Here is a 20,276-nt window from a genome sequence, read left to right on the forward strand (position 1 = left end):
TAGTTATGACTCCGGAAATAGCACCTGTGGCTACTGCAAGTATTAGACTTAGATATTGATATTTATCTAAGATGATTGTTCCTATGGTGTGATTTTTGCATCTGATGAATTTGTAAAAGAAAATAAATAGAGATATTATCTATGCGTTTTTTTACATTTTATAAAGTGACTAACTTGGACTACCGATATTCTAAATCATCTACACAGTAACAAAATCATTTCTCTATGTCATTTTTCAATTAAACCAAAGTTTCACATTGTTATTTTTTGTTTTCACTCAGTTTCGAATATAAAAATTTATTGGTTTCCCTAGAATATTATGTAAATTTGTTTGTTCCCATCCTCCGCCGAATTTTTTTATTCATCTTAAATTAACTGATATTCTAAATATGCTGCACTTTCTCTACCTATTTGAATTTTATTCAAAATTATAATATATATATATAATATAATATACAGGGTGAGTCATCTAACATTTGCACCTGAAATATCTTTGTTTTTAAAGATACGTCAAATGTCTTGAGGACAAAATTGAATGGTATAATGGAGCTCACACGATGCCAAAAATATTTTTGTTTCTATGTCATTCTTTTTAAAGAAATGAAGGTCACCTTCAATTTTTTAAATAGAATCACCTTTTTTGAAACACCCACTTTCACATTATAATATATGTGCTAAGTCTGCTCCTCGAATGTGCGTAGTTCGGGGTCCTCCGTGTCGGTGACATTTTTGTTTATAATACGAAGATAGGAGTTGAGAGGGTTCAACTTCGACAGCAGAGAGATTCTGCATCGAACTTTGGCCCAGGGAAGTCATTTATGGTTTTTTTACGTTTACGTTTTTATGTACTTTATGCCAAATAGTTTATCGTAGTATTAAATAATATAGTTAAATCGTTTAAAGTATCCGAATTATGGAATCTGACCACACGCCTGTAATCATTCCTGACATCCTTAGAATTCATTTAACACGAACTCTAATATTTCTTGATATTTTGATGTATTTGCCTTTGGCGGAAACCAAATTATTGGAGCTCCATCGTTATAACCAAACGCAGCCCATATCATAACATTACCTCCTCCATAGATGAGAGTCATTTTTGTTGTCTTTTCGTCATATAGGTCGTATATACCAGTAATATTGAAAACCGACCAAGCCATCCAAGTTAAACTTTTTCTATCAGAGAAAATCACTGTTCTTCATTTTTTAATCTACGACATGTGATTTTCGGCTTTGATCCGTTCCGTTTTGAGAAGTTTTGTTAAAAGGGGCTTTTTTCCTCGTTTTTTACATCAAATAGTTCCACTCAAGTTTAAAACTTGTTGAACACGTCGAGTAATTACTATAACGCTATGATAGTGAGTTATGACTGACTCTTTCCTGCATTCGTTGCGTGTCCCTTGTGTCCTTAAAACCGCGATGACAGCCCGGCGCCAAAATGTTTATCTTTATGCCGTACCGGTCCGAAAATTTCAACAACATAGTATTTGGAAATTATAGTTCTACGTTAACTTCAAGAAAAAGACTCCAGAATTTACAGCATTCTTTGAAAATAATACCTTGAACCTAAAATTATTTCGCTTTATTAATACCATGATTATTTACGAATATTTGCAAAAGTCGCATTTCAAAGTTTAAACTATTCCAACTCAATTAAGTGTCAAGAACAGTGTCAAGTGCGGTCGTATGTTTTCAAGAATGTTGATAGAAATGGAAGTAGAAAACATATGACTGCAAATAGTGAACCTATAATTATTTCGACCACTATAACGTTAAAAACTTATTAACGTTTAAAGTACCGCCCGTACTGAATTTTTTTCTCAAAAATGCGCAAGATTTCGGGGGTATGTCTATTCACCAAAAATGATTGTAATTGACCCCCGCAACCAAAAATAATTTTTCCAAAACGATTTGAAATTTTTGAATTTAATTGTTAATAACTTTTTAACGAAGCCTTCATCAACAAATTGGTATTCTTGATTTTCGTCTTATTTTGGCTTCTAGAATACCCCATTAAAATTTCCCCCAGGTGTGGCCGAACACCCTGTATTATTCTTTGTTTTGCAACATATTACAGAACTTCTACAAGCTTCTGACTATAGAACAGACTCGACAGAGTAAAAACAATTAAAGAATATTAGGTTTCTTTATTTTTGCAGCTTATGCAGATATTTAAATAATGGGAACTATCAATGATTTGATATGATATTACAAGAAAGTAATAAAGATAATAATAAAATTAAGTATCCAAATTATTAAAGTATTTGAAAATAAATCTGTTAAAGTCAAAATTAATTTGGTGCCGCATGTCTTTTATATTGTATAAACAGTTGAATTATTATAAAATATAGAATTATTTTGTAAAAATATGTTATGAACATATTTATTTTGAAGATATGTAGCATATTCTATGACAATTACTATTGAATTACTCTTTTCTTTATTCACAGAAAACAAGTGTCTACGACTATTAAAATACGTTAATTTATCCTCAAAATAATTATATTGTATAAGTATTCATATTTTATATTGCATAGAAATAACAAAATTCTTTAAAGGTCATCTAATTATCAATTCAAATGAGGTATATATGAAGAAATTAAAACTAAAATTAAAACTTCTGATGCAATTTACAAAATTTACTTATTTTTACGTCTTATGAACCTTTTTGCAGGAAGATCTCTAGAAACTACTATTGAGTTAATTTGACTTTCTACTGGTAAAGAACTATTGTAGTTGAAAAAATAAACTAAAATTGTTATAAAGTTTACCATCGCTACAAAAATATTAAAAATCTATATTATAGTCATGGTATGGCCAGTTTCAATACCATCGGTATAATTATATCTAAAGGTTGATACATTCTTCTGTACCGATCCCTTATTTGAAATAATTGTATAAATGATTTAACATGTATACAAATTGTTTAAAAAATATACGGCCGCACCTCAGGAGGTGAATCTACACATTAAAATAAATAATAAATGTCATATAAATATGTGTTCTACACACCCTAGTTTTTTAATTATGGATGATCAAAAAAAAACATTTACCATTCAAAAATTGAGATTTGTAGGACGTATATGTTCATATGACTTTTTTACTTATTCTAATGTGTATGTTCACCCTTTACAGTACGGCCGTATATTTTTTAGGTACCCTGTATATCACTTCAAGCTTGATACTTGTTTATTATCAAAAGATTAATTGTAAATTTAATTACAAGAAGTTAGTACTTATTAATTTCTTTACTTAATACTTTATCGATCTGCAGCGGTTGACCGTTGGCTATATTCCGTGGGAAATGTTAAATCAAACTTTGTAAAAGTGCTTACTATACTTGTTCGCTTTTTGTTATTAGATTTTGTTATTAAATTTAATAACATTTTATTTTCATAACAACCAATTAATAGGTTACTGGCTGATAAAGTGTTAATAAAGTGAAACTAAAAAAAAATAAAGTAAGAATGAAAGTAAAATTGAAAGTTCTGTTATAAAGTAACGACACAATCAAATATTATTATAACCAATCTGCTATATCTTTTCTTGTTAATTATTTTCAACGCCTTTAATAATTGTTTAAGAAAATAGTTTGTCCTTTCATTTTGTTATCAAGGACACTTCCAGGTTCTAACTTTAGAAAAAATTCTTTTAGTTAGTAGGGATGGAATCATAGTGGACACATTCTATTTTTCTAATTTAGATACAATAAGAAAATTAATAACGTTTACTAGTCAAAATTGCTCAAATTACTTTTTTATTTCAAGTAACGCCTTACGTCCAATTTATTTGTACAACTGTAACTGTATCATAAATGTTTAGGCATACATTGTGAACAAATAATGTTTCTTCTGTAATTATAAAAAATAAGCTTAACAATAGAAGCAACTTACTGATTGTGAGAGTATTTCATTCATAATCATTTAATATTCTAAAGTTTATTTCATATCTGATAGAGCTAAAGCTATACATACTTAGTATTTATTCAATTGTTTCCTAAAACATGTTTTATGTGGAGTTCTAATTAGTATTGACTTCCATAATTATTTTCTAATTGTATAATCACATAAACATCTGTAATTCAAGCAATTTATTTTTTGCGCAAGTTTTAGTTTATATTTATTTATCTAAATATCAATGTTTTTTTGGAATGCAATAAGTTTAACATATAATGATCATAAAATGTTTTACAGCCAAATTCAAAATATGAGCAAACTAAGATACGCTTTCAACATAGTTATTACATTTAAAAAGTTTCACAGCTTTTTAATATATTTAGTGTTTTGATTAATACAATAATTGCAACTATATCTTGAGTTTACTATTCGTCAAATGTATATGTATACCAAATGCAGAAGAGTTTGTTTTGTATGACATTTGTACGTACAGTCTATTCGTTATGAAAAATTATACTCTTCCTTTCATAAAACTATGACAAATCCACCATCTATTTTACATGGAAACATAGGTAGAAATTAATTTGATTGAAAAATTGATTACTTTATTTTCAATCTTCATGTTAAATGGTATTTAAAAACATTCGAATTTGTATATCATTGAATATTTCGATAGTGTTTAATTTAACACTCTGAGTGGAAACTAGATACCTATACATAAAAGTAATTTTGAAATATGATGGTATTGATAAGCAATTTACTAAAAACTTATTCCGTCTTATGGTTTAGACATTTACTGTAATTACAAATAACTGATCCATAATAAAGTTAAGTTAAATTAAGGAGAAAGAAAAACGTATACATTAATTGATAGACTAACATGTATTCCCAATTACTTACATATAATGTACAGTCATGTCGGTATTTAAGTTAACACTTATCATTTTTATAAAATAGCGGTAAAAGGTTACAATAAAAATAAATAAAATGCGAAATGTTAACAAAAATAAATTTATTCGGGTCTTAAGTAAATAAGGTTATCTTAATAATTATGTTCATTTGAGTAATAATAGCATTAACAAATATTTTCTAATTAACGTCCATCGGAAAGTAAGTTGACAATGTTTATAAAGTAAATTATAATTCTATAAATAATAATAAAAAAAATATTTAATAAACAGTTTGATATCCTTTGGCTTTAATTACTTCCAATAAACGATTTGGCATATTGTGTATTAATTTTTTTACGTATTGGGCTGTATTTCATCCCATGCCTTTTTTAGTGCGGCTATTAATTTTGGTTTTGTATAATGGTCTGATTTTGGTATTTTTCGATCGAGTTCGTCCCATAAGTGCTCAATCGGATTTAAGTCGAGACTCTGCGGCGGCAAAAAAAGCAGCGATATATTGTTTTCGTCGATAAACTTTTTAACGATCTTTGCGATATGTTTCGGATCGTTATCGTGTTGGAATATACATAGAGGGTGTTCAGCCACTCCTGGAAAAAATTTTAATGGGGTATTCTAGAGACCAAAATAAGACGAAAATCAGGAATACCAATTTGTCGATGGAGGCTTCGTTAAAAAGTTATTAACAATTAAATTTAAAAACTTCAAATCGTTCTGAAAAAGATTATTTTCGGCTGCGAGGGTCAATTACAATCATTTTTGGTGAATAGACATACCCCCGAAATCCTACCCTCTTTCTGGAAAAAAATTCGAGAAGGTGTAAAATTTTTCGACGGAAAAAAAAATTTCAAATCGTTTTGAAAAAATTATTTTCGGTTGCGGGGGTCAATTACAATCATTTTTGGTGCATAGACATACCCCCGAAATCTTGCGCATTTTCGAGAAAAAAATTCAGTACGGTCGGAACTTTAAACGTTAATAACTGTTTAACGAAGCCTTCATCAACAAATTGGTATTCTTAATTTTCGTCTTATTTTGGCCTCTAGAATGCCCCATTAAAATTTTTCCCAGGGGTGGCCGTACACCCTGTATATTCTGTATCTGGCCCAAATTTTTGACTTGATGGATACAAATTTTCTTTTCGGATATCGATGTATTTCGCTGCTGTTAATATACCATCAATAATTTTAATTTCCCTACATTTTCATTGTTGAAGCAGCCCCATAACATTATAGACCCTCCACCATGTTCCATGGTGGAGGTGATAACATTTTGTTTAAAAGCTTCTCCTTCTTTTCTTGACACATATTTTCTTCGTTTGTTTGATTGTAATTCAAACTTTGACTCATCACACCAAATTATAGATTCCCAGAATGCAGTCGATTTATTAAAATGCTCTTTTGCAAAATTTAAACGTTTGCGAGCATTTGTTTCGGAAATGTGTAGCTTCTTCCTAGATATTCGACCATGCAACCCAGCTTCGTATAAACGGGATGTTATTTGAGTGGTCCCCATTGGCAAATTTAAATCTTCTTTGAGCTGTTTAGCATTAATAAATGGTTCATTTTTTGTTATTTTAACAATTTCACGATCTTGACGGGGAGTTGTTTTTCTTTTTCTTCCCATTCTAACTCAATTTTCAGGTTTACCAGCAGTCTCTATCTTTTTATAAATTTTTCACACCCCTTCCTTTGATATCCCAAACTCTGTGGCAATCTGTTGCAAACTTTGACCTTCTCTTCTTCTTTTATAAATTAACAATCTTTCAGACTCGTATAATTCCCGTATTTTTGGCATGCCACAAGTAACCAATTCTTAACAATAACAATACATAACAAAAAAAACATTATATAAGAGACTAAATACATTATCAAGTTATTAAATGCGTGTTTAATAGTGAAATTTTATTACTAAAATAAAAATTTGTTTACGTCAGCTTACTTTCCGGCGGACCAAAAGGAAATATTTTTATAGATTGACTGTTACTTGATTGCACGCGATGTTTTCTCTTTGACATTCATTAGTATACTGAGGCATTTCTTGTACATAATGTAAACAATGTCAGAATGTACGGAAGAACGCGTACAAGAGTTTACATTATGGAACGATATCATCAATACCAGAAATACAACAGCGTCAACATAAATACCGACGCGACTGTACCAATGCTTGGATTAGTTTAAGTTGAGCTGTTACAGGTAGGTAGACAGTAGGTACATAGTAGCAAACTCGGGTAGGGACACAACCATACTACAGAACTAGGTGCGACGTTGCCATGTCACGACGCGCAGCGTTGTCTCTCTTTCTATTCATAAACGTAACCGTTCTTTCGTCAGTGGCTCGGTAAAGACGACTCCTTACCGGAGATTTTTATCCTCCGACTTATTCCACCATGTATTTTTAAAGTTATTAACATTACGTAATATTTCTTATCTTAATTTAATCAAGGAAGATCCATATTCTTTGAAAACCTATTTTTTAAACCTGATAATTACAATTATGAAATAAAAATAATAAATAAATTTTTGTTTTATCAATTCTAATTCAAAATAACAACTTTAATCTTTTAAAAAATTACAATCAGTTTCCTTAAAAAATCGTTAGTAAAATAGAAGTTTAAAAATGCAACATTCATGTTAAAACTGACGATTAATGAATTATTAATGATCATAATGCGATCTATTTTGCTGAAGAGATCACACCACCTTGGCGGGCCTAAAACAAGCGGTATTTTCATGAATTTTTTACAAGTAATGTGTACGTTCAATCGAAATAACCTCTGTCTACCATATATGTATAAATCATTTCTTGAACATTTGGAAACAATTTTTTTTAAATGTCTACATTTATTTATAATGAAGAAAATGGCATTATGTATTCCGAACAACGTAACGGTATGCACGGTATACTGGTGTAGATACGTGATAACTCAAAAATCGTTCAACCGAATGTAATGAAATTTCGTACAGATAATTCTCTATCAGTATACTTCTCGAAATATAAAAAAACGTCGTTGAAAAATCCATTTTCTATAGACTGCTATAATTTTCATAATTTGTTGAAATTCATAACAATCGAATTTGTGTAATAAATTTCATTAAATTCGATTGAATGGTTTTTAAATTATCACGTACACCCGCGTACCGCGCACACCGTTACGTGGTTTGGAATAATGTCATTTTCTCTGTTCTAAATAAATATAGATATTTACAAAAAATTGTTTCCAAAAATTCAAGAAATGATTTATACATGGTAAATAGGTCATTGCGACTGAACATACACAGTTCCTGTAAAAAATTCATAAAAATTCCACTCATTTTAGATTTATTAGTCAATTTATTTTGTAGTTAGAACATAGAAATTCAAATATTGTTTTTAATTTAAAAATACCTGAACTTCAAGGAAAAATTTGTAAAATAAAAGTTTGTTGTATATTTAAAATATTGTGGAATTATACTTCCATCCATTTATCGAATGAAAATGAAGCGTTTGAAAATTAATGTCTAAAACTTTCTTTGCAGCGATCAATGTATCAACGTCATATTCCACCATTTTTTCTACCATATACGCGGTACCGTAATATCAGTAACTTCCAATAAGATTCGTCGCTAGGTAGTCGCTCCGTCGTTGCAATGGCGATGATGGTCGCTTTCACGCCTTAGAAAAGAATAGAAACATACGTAGCAAAGGACGGGACATAGCACGAGTCCAGTGCTCGAAAAGAATTGGCTAACAATAAGAGATAACTGAAAAATGGGCAACATCGCCGCTGCAACTACTTGTCTCTCAAATATCAACCTAAACTAATCTGAGGATAATTAATATGTTGACGATATAATGAGTCATATGAAATTAGAGCGTTAAGGATGAAGGAAGTATAATAATAAGTGAAGAAAATAAAAGCATGTACTACTGTGGTCCGCTGACTTGACGTCCTGCGGGACGGCACAGAGGCAAGAGGAATCGGACCGCCCATCTATCTATCTTACTCTCTTGCTCTCAGGCAGTCCAAATGTGTGTGTAACTGCCGCGACGAATAACGAACCAGAGTTCCATGTATACGTGGGAATAGGTGTATCCCTTTTACTTTTCTTGCATTTCTGCCACGGGACTTCAAGTTAGCGGAGGATAGTATAAATATACAATTAAAATGTTAATGAAAGAACAATAGTCTATTCCGTCCTTTTTACGTATATTATATCTTAAGAAGATGTTAAAAATGTAATTGAAAAGTTTTCCAAAATTAAAAGAATTTATAAATGATAAAAATATCTACTATTAAGATAAGTAGGAAATGCAGAAAATAAAATAAATAGACCCTATATAATAGTACTTATATAGTACTATACTGTCTCCTTTATCTAAAATATCCTAACTAGCATATCGGAAAAATCGAGAAAACTGAGGTTGTATATATTCTCTTGGTTCTGCTATCTTTTGTTTTCGTTCATTCAGTTGAAAAATTAAGTCATTATTTTGTACGAATCTATACCACTTTGAACTAATGACCAATGAACATACTAATCTTTAATTTGAACATTAACATAACGATTTGACCTAAAAGCTATTACTAATCAATATTGTCATTGATAGACATTTTTAACGCTTTAATGTCTTAAACTCGCAAAAGTGTAAAAAGTGTAATTAGCTGACATGATTGGTTTCGATTTCATGATTAAGTTTCCTTTTCTTCCTGTTGAAATCCCTTTGAACCGAATCCTAGCTTCAGGTTTTGGTAGTTTAGTTTCAAATACTTTTGCAATAAGCAAATTTAACTCTTTAAACTCACCAGAAAAATTATTTTTTAATTGTAAGATTTTTTACCCTCTCGTGAATTGAACAAACATAAGTTTTGATTCGAAAAATTTCAAAACTCTTTGGTAGTAACCTTTTGTCTGTTTGGATCAATATTTTCAGGGCATTTTTAGCTGAAATGGCTTTGACATGGTATTTTCATTCCGAGTGAATCAATAACACCCTGCAATTTTGTTTTTTTATTTCTATGAGTGATTTATCGTACATCTTCCTCTTTTGCATTCGCCCTTTCTTTATACATGTACCTAGACGATCTTTGCAGACCTTGTGTTTCGTTATAAATCTTGTTAATAACTTCAGGAAGTAAGTCTTTAACAACACATTTAATACTTTTATTAATATCGTTATAACAATACATAGTGTTAAGCAAATGGTCTTCATAATCTGATGGAGCATAGTCTACATCAATATGTGAAAACTTTATCGTTTAGTTGTTTCTTGTGCTTGACTTGATATCTTGAAATTAGTAGCAATCTCCTGTTTATTATACAATACAGTGTAAATAACAATCACATTTTAACTGTTTATTATAGGGTAACCTTAGAACTTATTATTACGCACCTCTTTAAAATAAAAGAATATCATCTATCTACTTTTCAGATATGCACTTAAAACTATTTAATTTAGATAATTAATATAAATATACCAAGCCGTTTGTATTTAAGAATTTCGTTAGTTTAAGAAAAGATAAGTAACAAGTAATGTATATTATTTGAGTAAATAAAACGAAAAAATTGTGATATTTTAGTGCATAGAACAGAGATGGTTACTTAAAAACATACAAATACTAAAGCGTTTTATTAATATAACAACCTTTAATATTTTTACTATTTTCACAGCAGTAGGATTTTTTATTCTTTCGTTTTTCCGTTGTATGTTGTATTTAGTGCCCTTCAAAGTCCATTATGCGAGTTAGATGATTCAAAATAAATAACTGTCGAGTAGAGAAGAATTCATGATTGAAGTTTTTCGTATGGAAGACAGACTAACTAAGTAAGCCTATATAGCAAAAAAGATTGGTCATTCCAAAAGTCCAATTTCTGATTACATTACTAACAGGCGTAATCGTGCACAAAAATAGCATACAAGTCGACCTGAGAAACTGTCTCCTCAAAACGAACAAAAAATAATTCGAGCTCTTCCTAATTCCGTAAAGTCGTTGATGGATATTAAAAATTATAAATTAAATGTTTTGAAATGTACAATACGTCGAAGTATTTTAAGATCTCCAAATATTATTGAAATAAAGATGATAGCATCAATATTAAAACACACCGACAAAAAAGCAAGGCTTTCGTTTGCTAAAGCAAATATAAATAGTTAAATAAAGAAAGATAAATGTTTTTCTTACAAAGTGTATGATGTAATGTATCAGTAAAATTATTCGGTTATATTCAGCGACTAAAAAAAGTTTAATCTAGGCGCATCCGATGAATTCAATTCCTACTGTTATGATATATGAAAAGCCGTAAAGTATTTTTCCAAATGTAATTTTAACAGTGGGTTAGTTGTGGCCTAGGTGTGTTTCTCAGCGAATGACAAAATTTCCGTACCTTTTATTTCAACCAAAACAAACAACACGGATTATACAAACATGTTGAAAAATTTTTTAAAACTCTTTTGATAAGAAAATTGTGTTCAAAATTTAATCTTTGTGCAAGATAATGGAGCAATTCCAAGATCAACCCATACTTTATACCCACTCTTTTAAACTGGTCTATACGTTTCCCTAATATCGATCCAATAGAAAATTTGTAGGAAATTTTAGTTGGACGAATATTTTGTAATAATCAACAATTTTCTAACATTCATGAATTAAAACTTACGATTATTGAAACCTGGAATGATATAGATAAAAATACTATAAAAAGTATTATTGCCAGTATGCAAGACCGAATTTTCAATATGGTATAATAAAATGAGTTTTTTTACAGTTGGTATATTTATGGAACACTGGCAAAACAGTATTTTCGTTACTTAAATTATTAATCACAATAAACTGACGAAACTGTTTTTTAATATTTATTTTTATGGTACCATTTAGCATTGTAAAGTAGTATATTAAACAATAAACAAATTCATTAAATTTTTAAAGATCGATGTATTTATGCTAGTACATAAAATTAAACATTTTCGAAACATCGATGAAGCTTTTAAGACTTCGTTTAGCAAATAGAACATGTATGGACATTTTAACTAAACACGACAGTATACCGAATTAATGAGTAATCATGTGATTAATTCATAAAGTGGAAACAGCGGAAATAGAAGAGATGAAGAAGAAGGAGGGATGAAGGAACGGGCGGTGGTAAAGGAAGCACAAGAGGGGGAGGAGTAAGAAAAGGAAAGTGGGAGGAGGAGGAGGGGTAGTTATGGAAAGGTAGAAACGCAATGCAATTCGTAGTTTTCATTGTCACGCGACAGAGCTACCGTAATTCTGGGGTGGAAACGTGGCTTAGGAAGGGTAGTGGTTGGCGAACGAATCACAGTAGCGAGGGGAATGGAGGTGTACCCGTTGTACAAGCGGTCGGTGGAATGAGAAAACATTAATCTAGGCATGTTTTGCAATCTCACCACCACCACCACCACCTCTCTCCCGCTCACCCCTCCCCCTCCTCCTGTCTACCAACATATAATGGAACACTGTTATTGCTACGTTATGGCGTGCGCACAATGTTCGTTTCGACGTCAACCCCTTTCCACGTTTCTGTCTCCTCTTCCTCTTCCCCTATCTTTCACAACTAAAGATATATACTTACGTGTTTACTCTCTATATTTATATATCTTCTTCCTTTAAAGGTTTACATTTTTTCATATTTATATACATGTGCATATGTATATATGCATATTATACTTTTGTTTTACGCATTACACTCTCGCACCTCTGTATATTTTTTATATCCATATGTATGTATGTACATTAAAATATGTATGCGTGTACGTATCACACTAAATATATGCATGCAAGGTCTACTAGTGTGCATACAAACATATGTGCAGGTGATTGTGAAAATGGTCTAAGTTAAAATTCTATATTCATTTTACTATATTATGCATGAACTTTTATAGAATAGTAGAAAATTAAATTAAGAACAAAGTTAACTATTATGGGATTAAACAAATTAATTTCATTTCATTTATTATTCATTTAAGTTATTTGTTCCCGAATAAATGTACCATTTGTGAAGAAATGCATAACTATTTTTCAATTGTGTGATCACAAGCTGTAATTACTACTACCAAAAACAAATATTTTTCTTCCAAAATTACTTTAAAGTTTTTAAAACAGTGAAAATTTAATCTTAATTTTAACATTTTTTAAATAATTTAATACATGCTTACTACCTTTAATTCGTTTTTCGTTTATAAGTCAATTTTTGGATATATCACCAATTTTAAAAATGGTTTAAGTTGTTTAAGATATTGAAAAATATATTTTCGTAAAATTTTACAACCAAGAATAAGTTTCATTCTGTAAAAACGAATATGTAATAGAAAATTATTTGTTATGATGGCAAAATATTTTTTAATCAATCCAAACACAAAAGTCTAAATATTTCGAAACAAAGAAAATATGACTAAAGCCACTTTCATAATCATCGGCACATGTATACATATTCATGGGTGAGAAATACAGCAGGCAAAATTAATACATCGAGAGTAACAAAATAATTCTGCTGACTTAGCACAATGAATACTATAATTAATTGACTTGATTCGATAGAATAATTAACACGCTTCATAGTAATAGATTATAATATTTCTAGATTTAATTTCGAAATGAAGGAGCTTTAACTCCTTATTTTCAAGTTTTATTCGAAATTTGAAATGAGTTAAAATAAGATACACATCACCGATCAAACGTTTAGATACAACTACACCGTTTATACATATAGAATGACACAAAAGTACATTGATATCACAAAATAAGATTTTTTATACGAGACGTCCTTTTCGAAAAAGTCGAGTTTAAAACTGTTTTAATGACATTTGGTTTAATAGATCTTCCTATAGAAATTAATCACATTTATTTGCGAATTATGAAAACAATTTATAAAGTAGCATCACCTGAGCGATTTTATTTTTAAAGTTAAACTATTTATAAATGCCAATAAATAATAAAGCACTCATACATTTAAATACAATATTGTTATTAGTGATCGTAAATTGACTTACAACATTTTTAAAATAAATCGATTTGTAATTCCATTTAATATCGAAACATTGAATACTTAATTCGTACATATAGTCGATGGTCTTGTCTATAAATTGTTTATAAATGAAAAGAAATGCTAGTGTGTAACCGAAGTTAGCTTTAATATATTTTTTTTTTTAATTGAGATTACTTCACATTAAAAATAAATAACATAATTCCGAATAATAAACTTCGATGGGGCGTCCATATTTTTATCATCAATGCTCTTCAAAATAAAGTCTCATGCAAAAGTATTTTGTTTCACACTTTTCTTTTGTTTTATACTATTCTTTAAATGCGGTCAATTGGAAAGTTTTTTAACCTAGTCTTGGAGTTTTGTAAATAAGATCGCGAAAAGAGGTCTAAAGACCTCTTATATAAAAAGGTCACCAATGACATGGCTGTTTTGTAAAGTATTGTATACAAATAAACATCTCTACGGTACTTGTATTCTATGATAGCAACATTTACAAATGATCGTTACAAAGTGTATCCAAACTATTGGACGATGATGTACACTATCAGAAATATCAAAACAATATCAAAAATTTATACAGTGAAGAAAATTTCAAGAAGAGAAATTTTTAATATAAAAGCATATATAAATATGACGAAAGGATTAGAATACATGAAAGTTGTTCTCGAATAGTATTCTATAAAATAATCGACATTATTTTAACAAATTTCTATTACGAATCAATAAAAGAAAAAATATGTCTCAAGCCTCAATCATCTCATATCATATACACATAAGTATTTATTGACTTGATAGTATTGTTATTTGTTGTACACGATATCTAATAAGGTGGTCCTTAGCTATAGAGGTCGAACATTTTTATCGAGATTTTTTTTGGCGCATCCTGGTAAATTATGATGATAATATGGTGATAAAACGATCTGTTAAAATTTTAGCGTGATCAGATAAAGGGAATCCGTATCGTATTTGGCTTGAAAGTTTTGACATTTTGATGATTTCAAAATTACCTTCTCATTATATTTATTGTATACTCGTAAAAGTATTAGTGGATATTTGTTAATAAAAATATTAGTTCTGACATGTATGAAGGTAGTATTTACGTATAATTTTTCATATTATATTCAAAATCGTCAAAAACTGCTTTTAGTATACGATGCAGTGTCTGAATACGTGGCAATAAGGGATAAACAATATGATAGGTACTCTTTCTGTAGGAAAATATTTTTGTTCAGTAACAAACGGTACTATTTATATGAATAAAAGATAATAATTTGACACGTACATAAAGTAAGGAAAGCATGTAATAAAGTACATTAATTTACTATTACATTAAACCAGATTTGTTTGTAACAGGATAACATTTACGATATTCTTCCAATATCTGCAAGATATATTGTTTGCTTCTTTCATCTTTAGTCAATAAATTATTGTAATCTGCTATTAGCTTTACTCTCGTTCTGCTATATTATTTGCAACTTTTATGTTTTTAATTATCTCCAATGCTGTAATATACGATATTTCGTTTTCTTAGATCGATGGATTTTTTTCTAAATAAGTAATTGAGATGTCAAATCTCCCGAACAATTTTTTACTTTCTATAGAAATAAAAATTTCTATTCCTAAATTAATATAATTTTGACTATTTTTTGTTGCAATAACAATTTTTTCCCCTACAGTTTCTTGTTGTATATTATTTAAATATTCTACCATACATAATTCTACCATAAAAATGACAGTGCTGCACATTCTGGTGTAAGATACTATATGCTCGTTAAATTTTTTTAATCCTACTCTGTTTATACTTTCATTGATGTCTTTAAATTCGTATAATTTTATTTTAAATTCTAAGTCCTGTCGTGGTACTAATTCAGGGATTGGTGAATGTATATAAATCCTTAATACCTAACATTTGAAATTACAATATATTTTATATTTTATAAAAACATTTTTGGAATGCGTGTCTTCTCTGTCTAAATTATAAAACAATACGTGTAAAACTTGCCCGTTGCTAGGAAATTTCGTGCCAACTATTTGACTTTCGTTATGTTCTACGAAGAAAATTTTATCATCATCTCTGAGCTTCATTTTCTAAAATTCACTCACGTTTTAAATACACTTTTGCAATATAAACTTGTCGAAGGCTTAACTATTACTGAGGAAAGTTGCTTATTTCTATCGACGGTCACAACCAGATAACTGTTTTCTTCTAAATTTCTAAAGAGTCTTTGCAGGTAAAAACCGAAAAGGCTCGCCGAGAAGGTTAGCTTTCACATATAAGTAGGGTAGATCGGGGCTAGAAGTTCCGGGGATAAGTTGTTCCGACGGTTATATCTTTAAGATGAAAAAAGATAGCGTTGTGTTTTCAATTATTTTGAAAACATACACTGATCACACCACGCTGTCAAACATTTTAATAGCGTCCATGACAGCAAATTGTATAGTTTTATACAAGTGGTAGTCACGTATCAGATAATTAAATATTTCGCAGTCATTATTTTTCGTATTCAATTAATTAATGTCAATATTCCGACGACTCGGGGTATATTGTTACCGTAACAATTTATCGCAAATGTATCTTTTATAAACATGGAAAACGGACAGAGGCACTCTCTCTATCGAAATCATGTGTAAGGCAGCTGAATCCGTGTTCCAAGAATGACAGAAGTTAAAAACCATCGCCAAAAATTTTAACATTTGTCACACGACTTTCTCCAGATTTATTAAAAATTTACAAGCCGACGAAGAAGCTACAGTAGGTTATAAGAAATAGGTTCGTTTAACAAGTTATTTATATTAGGTTTAAGTAGAGTTGTTATTCATTTGTTATTATATTAGATTATTGTTGTTATTTTATTACATTAACGTTTATGCCAAAGACAACATTCCTTTTCTTTCAAACATATATGTCGTAAACCATTAGAAAATTTCATTCATGTCACTTCGCGCTGTATAAATAAAATTATGTTGGCTTTAATCAATATTTAAATTTAATCGATGTAGAGAATGTCATCGAAAACGGAAACGTGCGACTGGTTGTCATTGACGTTTGAATGTGGCCTTTGTAGGTAGTCGAGTTGGTTGTCTGAATGCCAGAACGTTTGAAAAAAGAAATATACGAAAAGGAAAGAACAGAATAAAAAGGGTTTCCAGATGATAAAGACGTGTGATATAAAAGTTGAATAATTCCTACAAAGGACTTATCAGTTTTCGTTGATTATTCTTTCTTTCTAATAAAGTTTGTTTGAGTTAATAGTTAATCGTTAATTAGTTGAAAATTTTAAATAATATGAGACGAATTACGAGACAAAGTACATACTATATTGGTCGCCCTTGAGGACCCGCAAGAAATAGCCCACGAATAATTTCCGATGATGTTGTTTCCCCGATATACAGGGTGTTCGGCCACCCCTGGGAAAAATTTTAATGGGGGATTCTAGAGGCCAAAATAAGACGAAGATCAAGAATACCAATTTGTTGATGGAGGCTTCGTTAAAAAGTTATTAACGTTTAAAGTTCTGCCAGTACTGAATTTTTTTCTCGAAAATGCGCAGGATTGCGGGGGTATGTCTATTGACCTAAAATGATTGTAATTGACCCTCGCAGCCGAAAATAATTTTTCCAGAAGGATTTGAAATTTTTCTTTTCCGTCGAAAAATTTATCCAACTATTGAATTTTTTTCTCGAAACTGCGTAGGATTTCATAGCTATGTCTATTCACCAAAAATGATTATAATTGACCCCTGAAAACGAAAATAATTTTTCCAGAAGGATTTCAAATTCTTTTTTTTCGTTGAAAAATTCAGGCACCTAATTAGATTTTCAGTAAGAAATTTTTTTCTCGAAATTGCGTAGGATTTCGAAGGTATGTGTAATGACTAAAAATGATTGTAACTGACCCCCGCAACCGAAAATAATTTTTTTAGAACGACTTAAAAAATTTTCTTTTTGTCGAAAAATTTCAGCACCTACCCGATTTTTTTTCTCGAAAGTGGGTAGGATTTCGGAGGTACGTGTAATGACCAAAAATGATTGTAATTTACCCCCGCGAACGAAAATAATTTTTCCAGGACGATTTGAAATTTTTGAATTTAATTGTTATTAACTTTTTAACGAAGCTTCCATCAACAAATTGGTATTTTTGATTTTCGTTTTATTTTGGCCTGTAGAATCCCCCATTAAAATTTTTCCCAAAGGTGGCCGAACACCCTGTATTTGTGTTAATCCGAAGTTAATAAACAAACCTTATTAATAAAATTGTGTTTTACTTCATCAGAGAATGAAATATCTCATTAGAATGTAACACTTATTCTTAGTAACAACTTACCCCAGAGTGATAACAACTTGCTCCACGACGGGATAAGAAGTTCCGCTTCGATTAATCACAAAAAAAATGAGTTTCTATGAAAAACTCATTGCAATATATTAAATTTGAGCTGAAAATCTTAAAATAGAATAAATTTAACAATAAATTAGTCAGGAGTGAAAAAAGTAACTACATTATTTTCTAGTCACTTTTTATGTTTTTTCAAAACCGGAACTTTTAGCCCCGGTCTCCTACTATGTATTCTTCAAACAGTGACCTCCTCGACAGAGCCACATTTGTGATTCATTTGCTGCGTTATATACTAAATTTAGCGGATAAATATAATATTGAAAATTACATTCATATAAATACTACTACCATGCATGTCAGAAATTGAATGTCAATCATTAAAAAATATCCAGAAATACTTCTACAAACAAACTACAAATAGAATGGAAATCGCCAAAATTTCAAAACTTCGATTCAAATGCGGTATGGGTTTCTTTTATCCAATCATACTAAAATTTTACATAGATCATTTTTCCATAAAGTCTTATAATTGATAGGGTTGCGATTGAAAGAAATCGAAAGTCGAAAAATAAGAACCACCCTAATGTCCAAAGCAACCCACTTAAATTTCATCTTTGCTTTTAATGACATGAAAACCGTTCATTGCATGATTTGAATAATTTCGAAAGAGTAATACTGCTGAAAAAAGATTTATTGTCAGGTAACATTTTTGTATTTTTTTCGACGTCATCGGTATTTTTTATTAGAGTGATATGTATTCTCAATCGTATATTTCTTCAACTATTAAGTAATAAAACAATTGTTTATATATGTTTTATTTTGTTTATTTACATTCTATAGAAATTTGTGTTTCTATAAGTCAACAGTATAATGATCATAATGCATTTCATATAATATTTATATACAGATTTCATAAATACACTTATGATTTTGTGCACCTTTCCATTGCATCGTTTGTTCTAATTATACATTTCGTAAAATTTTATCATACAACTTGTGAATAAAATGTTTAAAATTTTATCAACTCTATCTCTTAATCACAATTTATAATGTCGAGAAAAGTCTTTTATTGTGTGTGCATGGTATATGCAAATACAGGGTATCCTACCTGAAGTAGGTCACCTAATTATCTTCGTTTTTAATAACACAAAAATCGTTCAATTTGAAGAAAGTATTTTCTGTCGGATAATTTTTACGAATTTTTTTCATGATCATCGGTATTTTTGATTAGTAGATCATTTCGAATACATATATTTAAAGCATGACCTTCGGATGATCTTAAAAGCTAAAATTGAGATAAAATTGTAAAATAATGTAAGGATTGTCTGCGAGCTTATAATTTATATTATAAATGCTCAAAATGATGTCCGTCAGGAGTAATATAATAATAAATTGCTATTTTTTTAGTTTTCTACGTAAAAAGAATCTAATAGAGACGGATTTGAAGACCGTACTAGACAAACTTTCTTCTCGTTATGGTCAATCAAAACTCATTCATGTCTGTTGATTAGTATAAAATTCTCTGCTATCGATGGTATCGCTACCGACGGACATCATATTGAGCATTTATAACATAAATTGTAAGGCTACGTACGATTCTTTTACACTACTTTACAATTTCTTGATATTTTTAGTATTTAAGGTCGTCTGAAGGTCATGCCTGATACATTATTATCACTATAAGATACGATAAAAAAGTACACTCTTCTGTGACAAGAAATATCAATGACTTTGAAAAATTTCGAAAAATTTGTCTTCTACCGTATTTCTCATTCGAAATCATTCGAATTAAATGATTTTAATGATATTTTAATAATATTTTAAACACTTTTTACACAAGTTGCATGGATTGCTGGTATAATATAATGAAATTGTATAATGCATTTATCAAACCTTTATACAATAAGTATTATATAAAATTTATTATGATATTTATACTGCAGACTTTTATGCAACTGCAAATTTCTATAGAATGCAGGTAAACAAAGTAAGACACATAAATAACTGTTTCATCAGTTAACGGTTGAAAAAATGTGTTTTTTATTTTACATATCTTACTTAAAATCATACTTACGTATAAATATATTGCATATTTGTTACATACGTAACATAGATACACAAAGGTGTAACTATTAGCTATTGCAATATAAGC

Source organism: Colletes latitarsis, chromosome 6 (assembly GCF_051014445.1).
Source record: "Colletes latitarsis isolate SP2378_abdomen chromosome 6, iyColLati1, whole genome shotgun sequence".
Taxonomy (NCBI): domain Eukaryota; kingdom Metazoa; phylum Arthropoda; class Insecta; order Hymenoptera; family Colletidae; genus Colletes; species Colletes latitarsis.